This window comes from Vombatus ursinus, unplaced genomic scaffold, assembly GCF_900497805.2.
Source record: "Vombatus ursinus unplaced genomic scaffold, bare-nosed wombat genome assembly UNPS02014789.1, whole genome shotgun sequence".
NCBI lineage: Eukaryota > Metazoa > Chordata > Mammalia > Diprotodontia > Vombatidae > Vombatus > Vombatus ursinus.
Window position 1 is genome coordinate 8,152,272 of NW_020954567.1, and position 10,895 is coordinate 8,163,166.

Consider the following 10,895-nt stretch of genomic DNA (forward strand, 5'->3'; position numbering starts at 1 on the left):
TAAAAACTTAGTAGCATTCGAGACTGATTTATTATCCCATCACATAAGAAGTGTTCATTGTCCAGCAATAAAAGTACAGAGGAGCTAGACAGGAGAACACAAGTGGTTCAAAGGTCAACCTTGCAGGAGGTCTTCAGTGCAGTGCCCATATCTCAGCATGTAGTCTTGTGCTTCTTAACATCTTTATTAATGGCTTCTATAAAGGCATAGATAATATACGAATCCATGTATATGCCAGTAACACAAAGCTGGGAGAGATAGCTAACAAACTAACATAAAAGAGTAAGGATTCAAAAAAGATCTTGACAAGCCAGAATACTAAGATAACCTAATAAGATGAAATTTGATAGAGATAAATATAAAGTATTATACCAAGATTCAAAATATCAGCTTCACAATCAAAGAATGGGGGAGGAATAATTAGAGAGCATTTTGCTACACCTCCCCCCCAAATATCTAGGGGTCTTAGTGGACCCAAGCACAATGTGAGTCAGCAGTACAATGTGGAAGCAGGAATAGTTGATGCATTCTTAAGCCACATTAAGAGAGCCATGGATTCTTGGAGTAAGGAGGAGATAGTGCTTCACTATTCTTCCTTAATCCCATCACATTCAGTGTGTTCACTCAAATCTGTGTATCTCTGTTGACTTTGTTTAGATGGCACGTCCAGAGGATGGTAACCAATATAGCCAAAGTGTCATATGAGAAGAGGGTGAAGGAATTGGAGACGGTTTGCCTGGAGAAGAGAGATTCCACTGGGGACATGATTGGCATGTTCAAGTTTCTGAAGGGCTTCCATGTCAAGGAAAAATTTTAATTGTTCTGCTTGTCGCCAGATAACAGAACCAGGAGTAAAAAATGGTAACTGAAAACTCTGGATGAAAATCTAGACTTGCTGTCAGAAAAAAAAAAAAACAAACATGTCCTAATAATTAGATCTGTCCAAAAGTGAAATGAGCTGCCTCAAGAGGCTGTCCCTTCAAGCAGAAGCTTGAAGATAACTACATAACAGGTCATAATAGAGTTTCTATTATATAGACCTATATCACTACATGTCATAGTAGAGTTTCCTTTTGGGCATAAGTGAACTAAACGCTCTGACTCTGTTTCAACTTAAGCAACATCTCTCCAGGAATCTCTTCCTGATTCCCTCAATGGCTAGTATCCTCTCTCTCAAAAGTATATTATGTTGATTCTCTCTGTACTTTTATAAGTACATGCTATCTTCCTCATTAGAATCTAAGCTCCTTTAGGGCAAAGACTGTTTTCCTTTTGTCTTTGTACCTCCAGTACTTAATACAGTGCCCGACACATGAAAGGCACTTAATAAATGCTGGTAGACAACGATTCTGTAACTCGGTGAACTCACCACTGTCATATCCACCAGGGAAGTCAATAGAAGAAATAAAGGTACAGTCTGACAGATAAAGTAGAACATTGCATGTTGTGCCTATACCTTCATTGGATTGATTGTTTTTGTGTAATTGTGGTAAAAGAGGGTTCCATTTGGAGGAGGTAGGGTTGAAATGACTAGGATAAAAAGATAAATGCCATTAATGGAAAATATCAATTAATCAATCAATCAATAAGCCTTTGTTTCTGGGATGATGGGATAGTTAACAGTATCAAACAATTTCTCAAAGACAATCCAGCTCTCTCTTCTCCTTGTCATCAATTCTGGGCCTATTTGGTTACCAATCTATAGGGTCTATCCAAGATAGATGCACTAACAGATTGGGTCTGATTCCTCATTTTTATGGTGATAAAACCAAATTGTGTGTCTATTATGTTAAGGAAAGAAAGGGCTTTCATCACTGGAAGAGTGGTTAATTTGTCACCTTTTAAATGACCACTGTGTCCACTACAGTTTTGTTATATAATTTCAACTGAGCTTTTAGTCCTACAAGGCAATCCTTCCCCTCTTCCCTAATTGACTCCCTATCACACTCACTCCCTCTATAATCTGTTTCAAACCTTTTTATATCTTTAAGCCACCTCCACCTCTTATGCTCCCTTCAATCTCAGCAGAGGAGCTCACCTTTGCCAACAAAACTGAAGCCATATAGCATGAGCTTCTTCTCCCCAATTCTACCTCCTTGACCCCCTCAACATTAGTGAGACATAATTTCTGGGTAATTAATCATTTTATTAATCATGTTAGCACATAATTAATAAAAGGGTTCAGTGACACTCTCCAATGCCAAAGATCCACTCAAAGTTTATATGCCCTCGGAAGAGTGAGTGTTTCTGTTGGTTTTTCACTTCTATTCCTCCTACACATTATCTATAAGTGAAGTACAACCATTTGGGTATATTGGTCAACATCTTTGTTTACCACAGTTAAAAGCTTAGAAATCAAAGTGTGCATTAAGGCTAATCTTCCCTAGTCAAGATGGAAAACAATAAAATTAAAATGACCAAACATCCCAAAGGAACATTCATCTTCCTTTCTCTTCAGCTCTCTTGCTTTGAGGCCAGTCCCATCAATGTCACAGGTGCTAGCAAGACTTCAGCAAATTCTTGAAGAGGTTCTTCATCGTACCTACCTCCCACCTGCAATTGCCTCTACTTCTCTGGATTCCAAATTTTCTGTTTCTCCCTAATTGTCCAACTTTCCTCATTCTTAAGCTTCTTGCATCTTCAACTCACAAGTCATTTCTCCAAAGCTTGTAGGGGATAAGCTTAGGAGTCAAGATCTGCCCACTCTACCAAAAAGTACCTCCTCTCAAATCTCAGGAACAAATATTTGCAGTGAGTGTGGCAAACATGCCTGTTACATTAGTGACAAATAATAACAATAATAATAAAAGTTTTTTTTAAATGTATGCTTCTATCAGCATTCAGATTCTATCATTGTTTTTTCCTCTGCAGGTAGACAACATTTTTTATCACGAGTCTTTCAGAATTGTCTTAGATCATTGTATTGCTGAGAATAACTAAATCATTCACAATGGATCCGCATAAAATATTGCTGTTACAGTGTACAATGTTCCCCTGGCTCTGCTCACTTCACTTTGCATCAGTTCATGTAAGTCTTTCCAGGTTTTTCTGAATGAATCCTGCTTGTCATTTCTTATATCACAAAAGTATTCCATCACAATCATGTATCACAATTTGTTCAGTCAATTCTTTGCCACCACAAAAAGAGCTGCCATAAATGTTTTCATAAATATAGGGTTTTTTTCCTTTTATCTTTTTTAACCTCCTCAGAATACATACCTGGTAATGCTATTGGTGGGTCAAAGGGTCTACATAATTTTATGGCTTTTGAGGCATAGTTCCAAATCGTTCTCCCTTGGGCCTTTAGAAAACAAGGCACCCTTTCTAAAGTTTGAGTTCTTTACATGGGGTCTGGGAATTTTTATTTTAAATATCTATTTACATATATTTTATATTTGAATATAATTGAGTTCCTTTGTAATTCTATGTATTTCATTTTATATATTTACAAAAATTATTCTGAAAAGGGGCTCATAGGTTTCACCAGACTTCCAAAATGGTCCTTTACACACAAAAAAGTTAAGAATTCCTGCTGTAGAGATTCAGTCAAGTCAGGGGATAACTCAGCAAAATGTGACCTCTGGTAATTGAGAAGAGGCCAACTTTGAAAGAACAATTCTTGAAAGTAAATCACTGAAGTAAAGATTTATCTCTCCTGCTCCCCTCCCATGCAGTCGGGGTATCTCAAAGTAGAACTATATACTTGGCAGGAGGCATAGTACATAGCAGGAAGCCAGCAAAGGGGGCCCAGAAGAACAATTTGCCCATGCTGTGCCCAGGGAAGATAAGCTTGACAGCACTAGAAAAGAAAAATGATAAGCCACCTCATTTTTACAGCACTGGAAGTATGAGATAGCGTGGCTACATGTGTTCTCTCTACTAGATACTCCCTATGTGCACCCACACTTACCACTAATGCTGGGCATATATCTGGGAAAGTGTACCAGATATTTGAGGCAGGAGGAATGTTTTATAACTACTGTTTTTTAACAATGCCATCTTAGTAAATGCATTTATTTTGAAATAATTGTGTCATCTGGCTGACTGTTAAAAGTAAACACACTAGTAGGGGCTTGTGAGCTATAGTTTTAGGACTACATATCCACAAATGACTTTAATCTTAGAGAATCATTCACCCTCCACCCTTCAGATCCAACTTGCAAGTATGAGATGAAGAGTAGCCCAAAGCTTTCTATGTAAATGTGACTTCCTCCTCTCTCTATCCTTCCCTACCTTTCTTCCATTGCCCCAACTCATTAAAAATCAGCAAAGGTGTGACATGCTCAGGAGAAACCCAGGATGTCATAATACAACAAAGAAGTTTTGTTAACCCATCAAAGTCTAATGGGAAATAGTGCATCCTGAATATCTACCTTCCTAGGCCACGCTCAAGCTGGTAACTGAAAAAATATAGAACATATAGCCTGTAACTAAGCAGATCTGTGATCTTTCCCAACCACAGTGTGGCAGGGGCAACAAGTAACAGGTACAATCACAAAATGTCACTCTTCCACCATTACAGGCAATTTCACCTCCTGTTCACAGTGAATGTCAAAGGTCCATTTAAACTACTGGGTTCATTAAAAGGAGCAGAGATTTCATTTAAGAGTGAGTTAAATAAGGTATTACCCAAACTGTTTCAAATGGGCATGTCAACTTCATTTAATATTTTTGTTTCTTTAAGAAGATAGTAGCATTGAGGACTGATTTATTCTCCTATCACATAAACAATGTTTATTGCGAAGCAATAAAAGTACAGAGGAGCTAGGGCTCCAGCATTGATGCTTATTTAGTTCAACCTAGAACCAAAGCCATTTAACCATCCCTGTTGGTGTTAAGAGTGTCAGGCAATGCTTCCCCTGATGATCTGTTTCTCCCGTCCCTCTAGCCACACTTATTTCCAGAGATGTACGTTAGGGCTATTTTGCATTGCAAACATGGCCTACCATAGATTTATTTTTCTTAGCAATGCAAACACTGTATTTCTGCCAGGATGAGTCACCCTGCAACCACCTTCTCCCTGCTTCTCCTCACCCCCTCCATTACTTGTTTAAAATACCACTGTGAGTGGTGCATGTAGGGAACTTGGACTTCTCTGCAAAGCACAGAGCATTGTACCTTGCTGAAAGGTTCAACTGTGATGAATCTCTGTGTCCTATTGGTTTCACATCAGCTACATCTGACCAGCTGCTTGCCCTCCCTACCACCCAGCAGGTGGATTCCCCATCCAGGTGATTTTGAGCAAAAGGGCATTGATTTCATTTGTTTTTTCTACCAAGCCCTCTTTTAACCAATCATTTTCTATAAAATGACAATACCCTCCCCTATCCTCCACTTGCTCTTGAATCAAATGCTTCAAAAAGCAGCAATGTCTGATGACTTCCTAAGTAGGAATCTAATTCCACATTTGGATAGAAATGTCCTCAGTCCTCAGTCTCTTTCTCTCTCTCTCCCTACACTATAGGTGCCTCTCCACATTCACGTGCCAACTTCAGACAGAACCAATCACTGTTTTCCAAAACCCTCTTATCTTCCCCATTTTGAAAAATAAAATAAAATAAAAAAACAAATGACATTCCTCTCTTCCCTGTATCTCCAAGTAGAAGAATCCCTTTCTTCTCCCTACATATCTTCATTATTTCCTAAATTTCCTTTGTCTTCTTAGGGCATACCCCACCTCCTTTAGCACCTCCTCACTCCTGGAGAAAGGCATTTCCTGTCACCTCTTCATGCAAGAACCCTGTTACCTTGAAATTGGAAAGTCCATTCCATCCTGAAAAGGTGCCATGTGACTTAGTTATTCATTACTTTGGTTAGGGAAGGGCAGGGGGACGTCATATAATAAACTAAGAGAAAAGGTAAGTACAGCAAGCTCAGAGGGTGGGGAGACAGGAAACCTGTTGCCCAAGAACAAGCCAAGGTGCTCTTCCAGGGACAAAGCTGAACTCAGGAGATCTGACTCATGGTGGGCACAAAGGTGGTGATGGGGAAGAGATAGTAGAGCAGCCATAGATAGAACTGAGCTTGGATACAAAGTAAAAAAAGGAAAGCAAGAATGACATAGAGGGATAAGGTAAGTGATCTTTAGAGTATGGAAAGGTAGGGTTGAAAGATGATCTCCAAGGGGTCATATGCACCACCAATGAATACTAAGGTTGCATGGGCCAGCAGAAGTTAATGGGAGGGTAGGGCTTTAGGATTAGATTAGGCTAGTTAAGGGATAAAGTAATTTCTTACCTGGACTGCTACAATAGATTTCTAACTGCTGTCCCTTCCTCCAATCTCTCCTCACTCCACACCATTTTCCACAAAGTTGCTAAGGCGATTTCCTTAAAGCCTAGGTCTAATCATGTCATTCCAGACTCCTTAATAAACTTCAGCTCCCTATCACTTCTAGGATCAAATGTAAATTCTTCTGGTCCACATTGAAAGCCCTTTGTAACCTGGCCCTTCCTATCTTCCAGATTCCTCCAAACACTCTTTTGTTCAGCTATGCTGGCCTCTTCATTCACTATATTTTACCTCCCATCTCCTTGCCTTTCCAATGACTATTATCCATGCCTGGAATACTGTCCCTCCTCACCTATCTCTTTGGTTCTCTGGCTTCCTTCAAGATTCAGCTCAAATCCCACTTTCCTCAGGTCTTCCCCAGCTTCTAGTGCCTTCCCCCTGAGATTACCTATCCTTTATACTCCATATATCTTATATGTACATCGTTATTTATATGTTCTTTTCTCCCTTCATTCAAATGTCAGCTCCTTGAAGACAAAAACATTGCTTTTGTCTTTACATCTCCAGCACTCAGCTCAGGGCCTGGCACATAGTTTGTTGTTGAATTGTGTTTTGTGACCCCATTTAGGGTTTTCTTGGCAAAGATACTGGAGAGGTTTGGAGTACCACCAAAGATTGTAGTAAAGTATATTACCTAGTATAATGAAATACAGGATATGGTAAAATATAATATATATATATGTATGTGTATTATACACACACACACACACATATACATATATATTAAAGGAGGAGACTGGAAAGATAGGAAGGGACTTTAAATTTCTCCAACTCATTTTACAGATGAGGAAACTGAGGCAAACAGGGTTAAATGACTTGCCCAGGGTCACATAGCTAGTAAGTGTCTGAGGCTACATCTGAACTCAGGTCTTTCTGACTCCAGGCTGAGTGCTCTATCCACTATGCCTCCTAGCCACTCCAGTGCTTATGAAATGCTTATTCATCTATTGATTATTGATTGGTTGCACAAAGAGGAAAAGAAATAGGATCTGAATTTCTTCAGAAAGGTCAAAATAGTTGAACTATTCAAAAGGGGAAGAGAGGGCAAGGTCAAAGATGCAATGGATTTAAAGTGGGAGGGGCAGATGCTCTCAGTATAAAAAGTTCAAGAGACAATTTCTGGGTAATTAATCATTTTATTAATCATGCTAGGATATAATTAATTAAAGGGGTCAGTGACACTCTCCAATGCCAAAGACCCCTCATGGAACCCATTCAATGCTTATGTGCCTTGGAAGAGCGAATGTTTCTACAAGTAGCAACAAGTAATGAGAGAGAATGAATATTACAATGAGAGGTGGACCTATTCTAATCCAAGGCTGAGGGAAGTGACTTTGATCCTGTCATTTACTTCCAAATCACTTCCAGCCTTGGGCAATCTAATCAAAGAATTGATCCTCATCCCAACAGTAGAACACAAGAGTCTTCCCTACCTGGGAAGGGTCTGAACAGGATTGATGAGAAAGTTAATTCAATCTCATTATCAGCAATATCTTTCAGATGCTGGCTTGGCCTAGTGGAGAGAAGGTTTCAGAAATAGATAAATCTGGGTCAGGTAGGTGGCACAGTGGAGAGAACACTCAGCCTGGAGTCAGGACGACCTGAGTTCAAATCTGGCCTCAGACCCTTATTAGCTGTGTGACCCTGGGCAAGTTACAACCCCAGTCGCCTCACCAGAAAAGAAAAAAAAAAGAAAGAATATTTAATAATCATTTCTCTCAGGTAGTTGGTAGAACTAGGTAGTTTTCTATCACTTACCCTTTCTGCAAGATGAATGACCTTCCAATTATTAGAATGGTGGTATCTTGGTATTATGAAGATGTATATTCAAATCCCACCTAATAGGATACTTCCTAGCTGTGTGACCATGAACAAGTCACAGTCTTTCTTAACTCAGTTTCCTCATCTGTAAAATGGAAATGAGAAAACAGCTTGGCATAGTGGATACAGAACGGCCTCTACAAGCTGGATCCATTTCTTACACTCAATTCTTACACATACTGGTTGGGTGACCCTGGGAAACAAATTAACATCTTGCATACCTCAAGGCAACTAATTCTCTAAGACTATAAATTACAGGATGACTGTTGATCTGCCTCGGTGGTAGAGTTTCTCACAAAGAATTCCTAATACAAAGGAAATAGTAAGTCTAGACAGCTCCCCATCCCCCAAGTACTTGGGAGTACCTACCTCATAGAGTTGTAATGAGGTTCAAAAGCAATAGCAGATGTAATAAGTATATTATCTAAATAAAATAACTCAAGTAGTATCATGCATAGAGATGGCAGGAGCACAGAACTTGGAAAATCTGGGTTTAAGTTGATATCAACTATGTAACTATGGACAGGTCACTTAACCTATCTATGCCTCAGTTTCCTCACTTGTAAGATAGGGAAAGAATAATTGTAATACCTATATCATAAGTAAAAGAGTTGCAAACATTAAAGAGATATACAAATGTTAGTTATTATTATAATTATCATGATGTTCCCAGTGCTTGGCACACTGCTTTGCACATAGTAAGGGCTAAAAATAAATGGTTCATTCATTCATTCATTCATTTATTCATTCTAGTGTCTGTGTAGGATTGCTCCCCTTATCTCTGTTATTTGCTAAGGCCTTGAGAGCTGACATTTTAGCTTTTTTTTTTCCCTCCACCTTTCCCTTTCCTCTAAAAAAAATAATTAAATTATTTAGTTGTGTGCCTCTCTCCACAGTTAGTTTTACCCATATGCTTTTCCTCTGTCACTGAAGAAGAGAAAGGAATTGGTGCACTTGACCTTGAAGAAAAAATGGAGGAGGAAGGGAAATGGGAGGGGATAAGAAGGGCAAAAAGACAGTAGGCAAGATGACAAACCTTACTCCGTACTTTCCTTATCATACATTCTGCCACCTCTTCCATCTCCAATCCTTCCCTGCTGACCTTGCCCTTCTACCCCCAAGTTCTCTCCTTCCCCTAGTACCTGTCCTGCTGGGAACTCCCCCATGAGGCAACTTCTAAATAAACCCAGAAAAACTGGGTGGAGGAGGAGGAGGAGGGAATGGTCTCTGCAGGTGTAACCTCTTCCTGCCGTGTTCCCACCATCAGCTTGGGGAGTTTCCAACATAAACACTGCAGGGGCAGAGCTGGGGGTGGTGGCTTCATTTGTATTCAATGTCTTGTTCTAGTGGTTACCTGCAAAGGAGCCAGAGTGCACAAATCAGCAGGCAAAGCTCTCTGCCAGGGGACAAATCAAGCAGTTTCCTGCCCCTAAAGTTTCAGGAATTTTCAGGTTTGTCCTGGTCCTAAGGTCTCACAGTTGGATTCCTGGGGGGGCCTTTCAAAGCCTTAGTGTATCAAGAAGGCTGTTTCACAGTCACTCAAGGCTGGCCCAAAGGTGACTTTGGGTAGGGTGTCACAGTGAGTTTCTCTCGGTGACCAACAATTCATCACTGGCAGTGGTGCCCTTCCCCCACTTCCTAGGCAAGGGCATTTTGTCCCCCAGTTGTCATGTAGCTGCCCCCTGGGGTGGGTCTCCTCTATCCATCAACCAAGCAAGTTTCTGCTGTGTCACTGTCCTGGGGAAAATATGTGAAACTGCCACTTACTACCCAGTGTAGGGGGAAGAAGAGGAAGCAACCTGTGAACCTGCTGGGCCTCTCAGCTGAGGAAGGAGAGATGATTGAGAAGGGAGAGCCCAAGCTCAGGGCCCCTGGCTTCCTGTGTGACTTGGGAATGGTTATCACCCTCCGACCAGGAAAAGCATTTCTGTCCCAGGAGAAAGAAGGCTTCCCGCCACCCAGGGCCCAGTAATGTACCTCAGAGCAACCCAAGCAAAACAACAAAAACAAAAAAAAAAACACACAAATGAATCTTGCCTCCTAGGAGGGCCCTGGGTTCCTGCCGGGCCTGTCAGTACTGTGTCATTCCGACAACATCTGATCTGCCCATGTTGTCACTGGCCTGTAAGGCAGGAAAGAGGACAGCGCCATTTGATCCACTCGGGAGCTTCCTGGTGATGGTATGGGTGGTGATTGGAGTGAAGGGATAGGGGTTGTTCTGTGACTCCTTGGCCACCCTTCCACTCCTTTCTCGGGTGGCATATTTTCGCAGCGCGCTGGAAAAATATCCACAAGGGCTGGGGCCAGGCCTGGGCTTGAGTGACTAGGGAATGGCCAGGGCCGCAATCCCAGGGGTGGGGAGCATAGAGGTTACGGAGGGCAGCAGGTGCAGGGAGCAGACAGAGAGGACTTGGAGGGGAGGGAGAAGGGGAAGAAGGGAGGGAGGAAGCAGATGGGGGCGGAGCCCCCAGGGCAGAGTCCCCGCAGTGAAGAAGAGTCCTGGGGTGACCTTCTCCTCCAAGGGCCTGGGAGGGGGAGGGTGGAGGAAGAGGAGGAGGGGAGCTGGAGAACGAGGGAGGGAGGGTTTGCACCCGGAGGCCCACTCCCATCCCCCTCAGCGGGCTGCCAGACCAGGGCCAGGGTGCGTTTGTAAGGTGGCAGCTCTTACTGCGGCAACCACAGCTTCGGCCAAGGAAGTCCAAAATCCTCCACTCAGGTGTCTCTCCCTCTTCCTCTCCCTCTCCTCCCCCTCTCCCTCCCCCTCTCCTCCCCCTCTCCCTCCC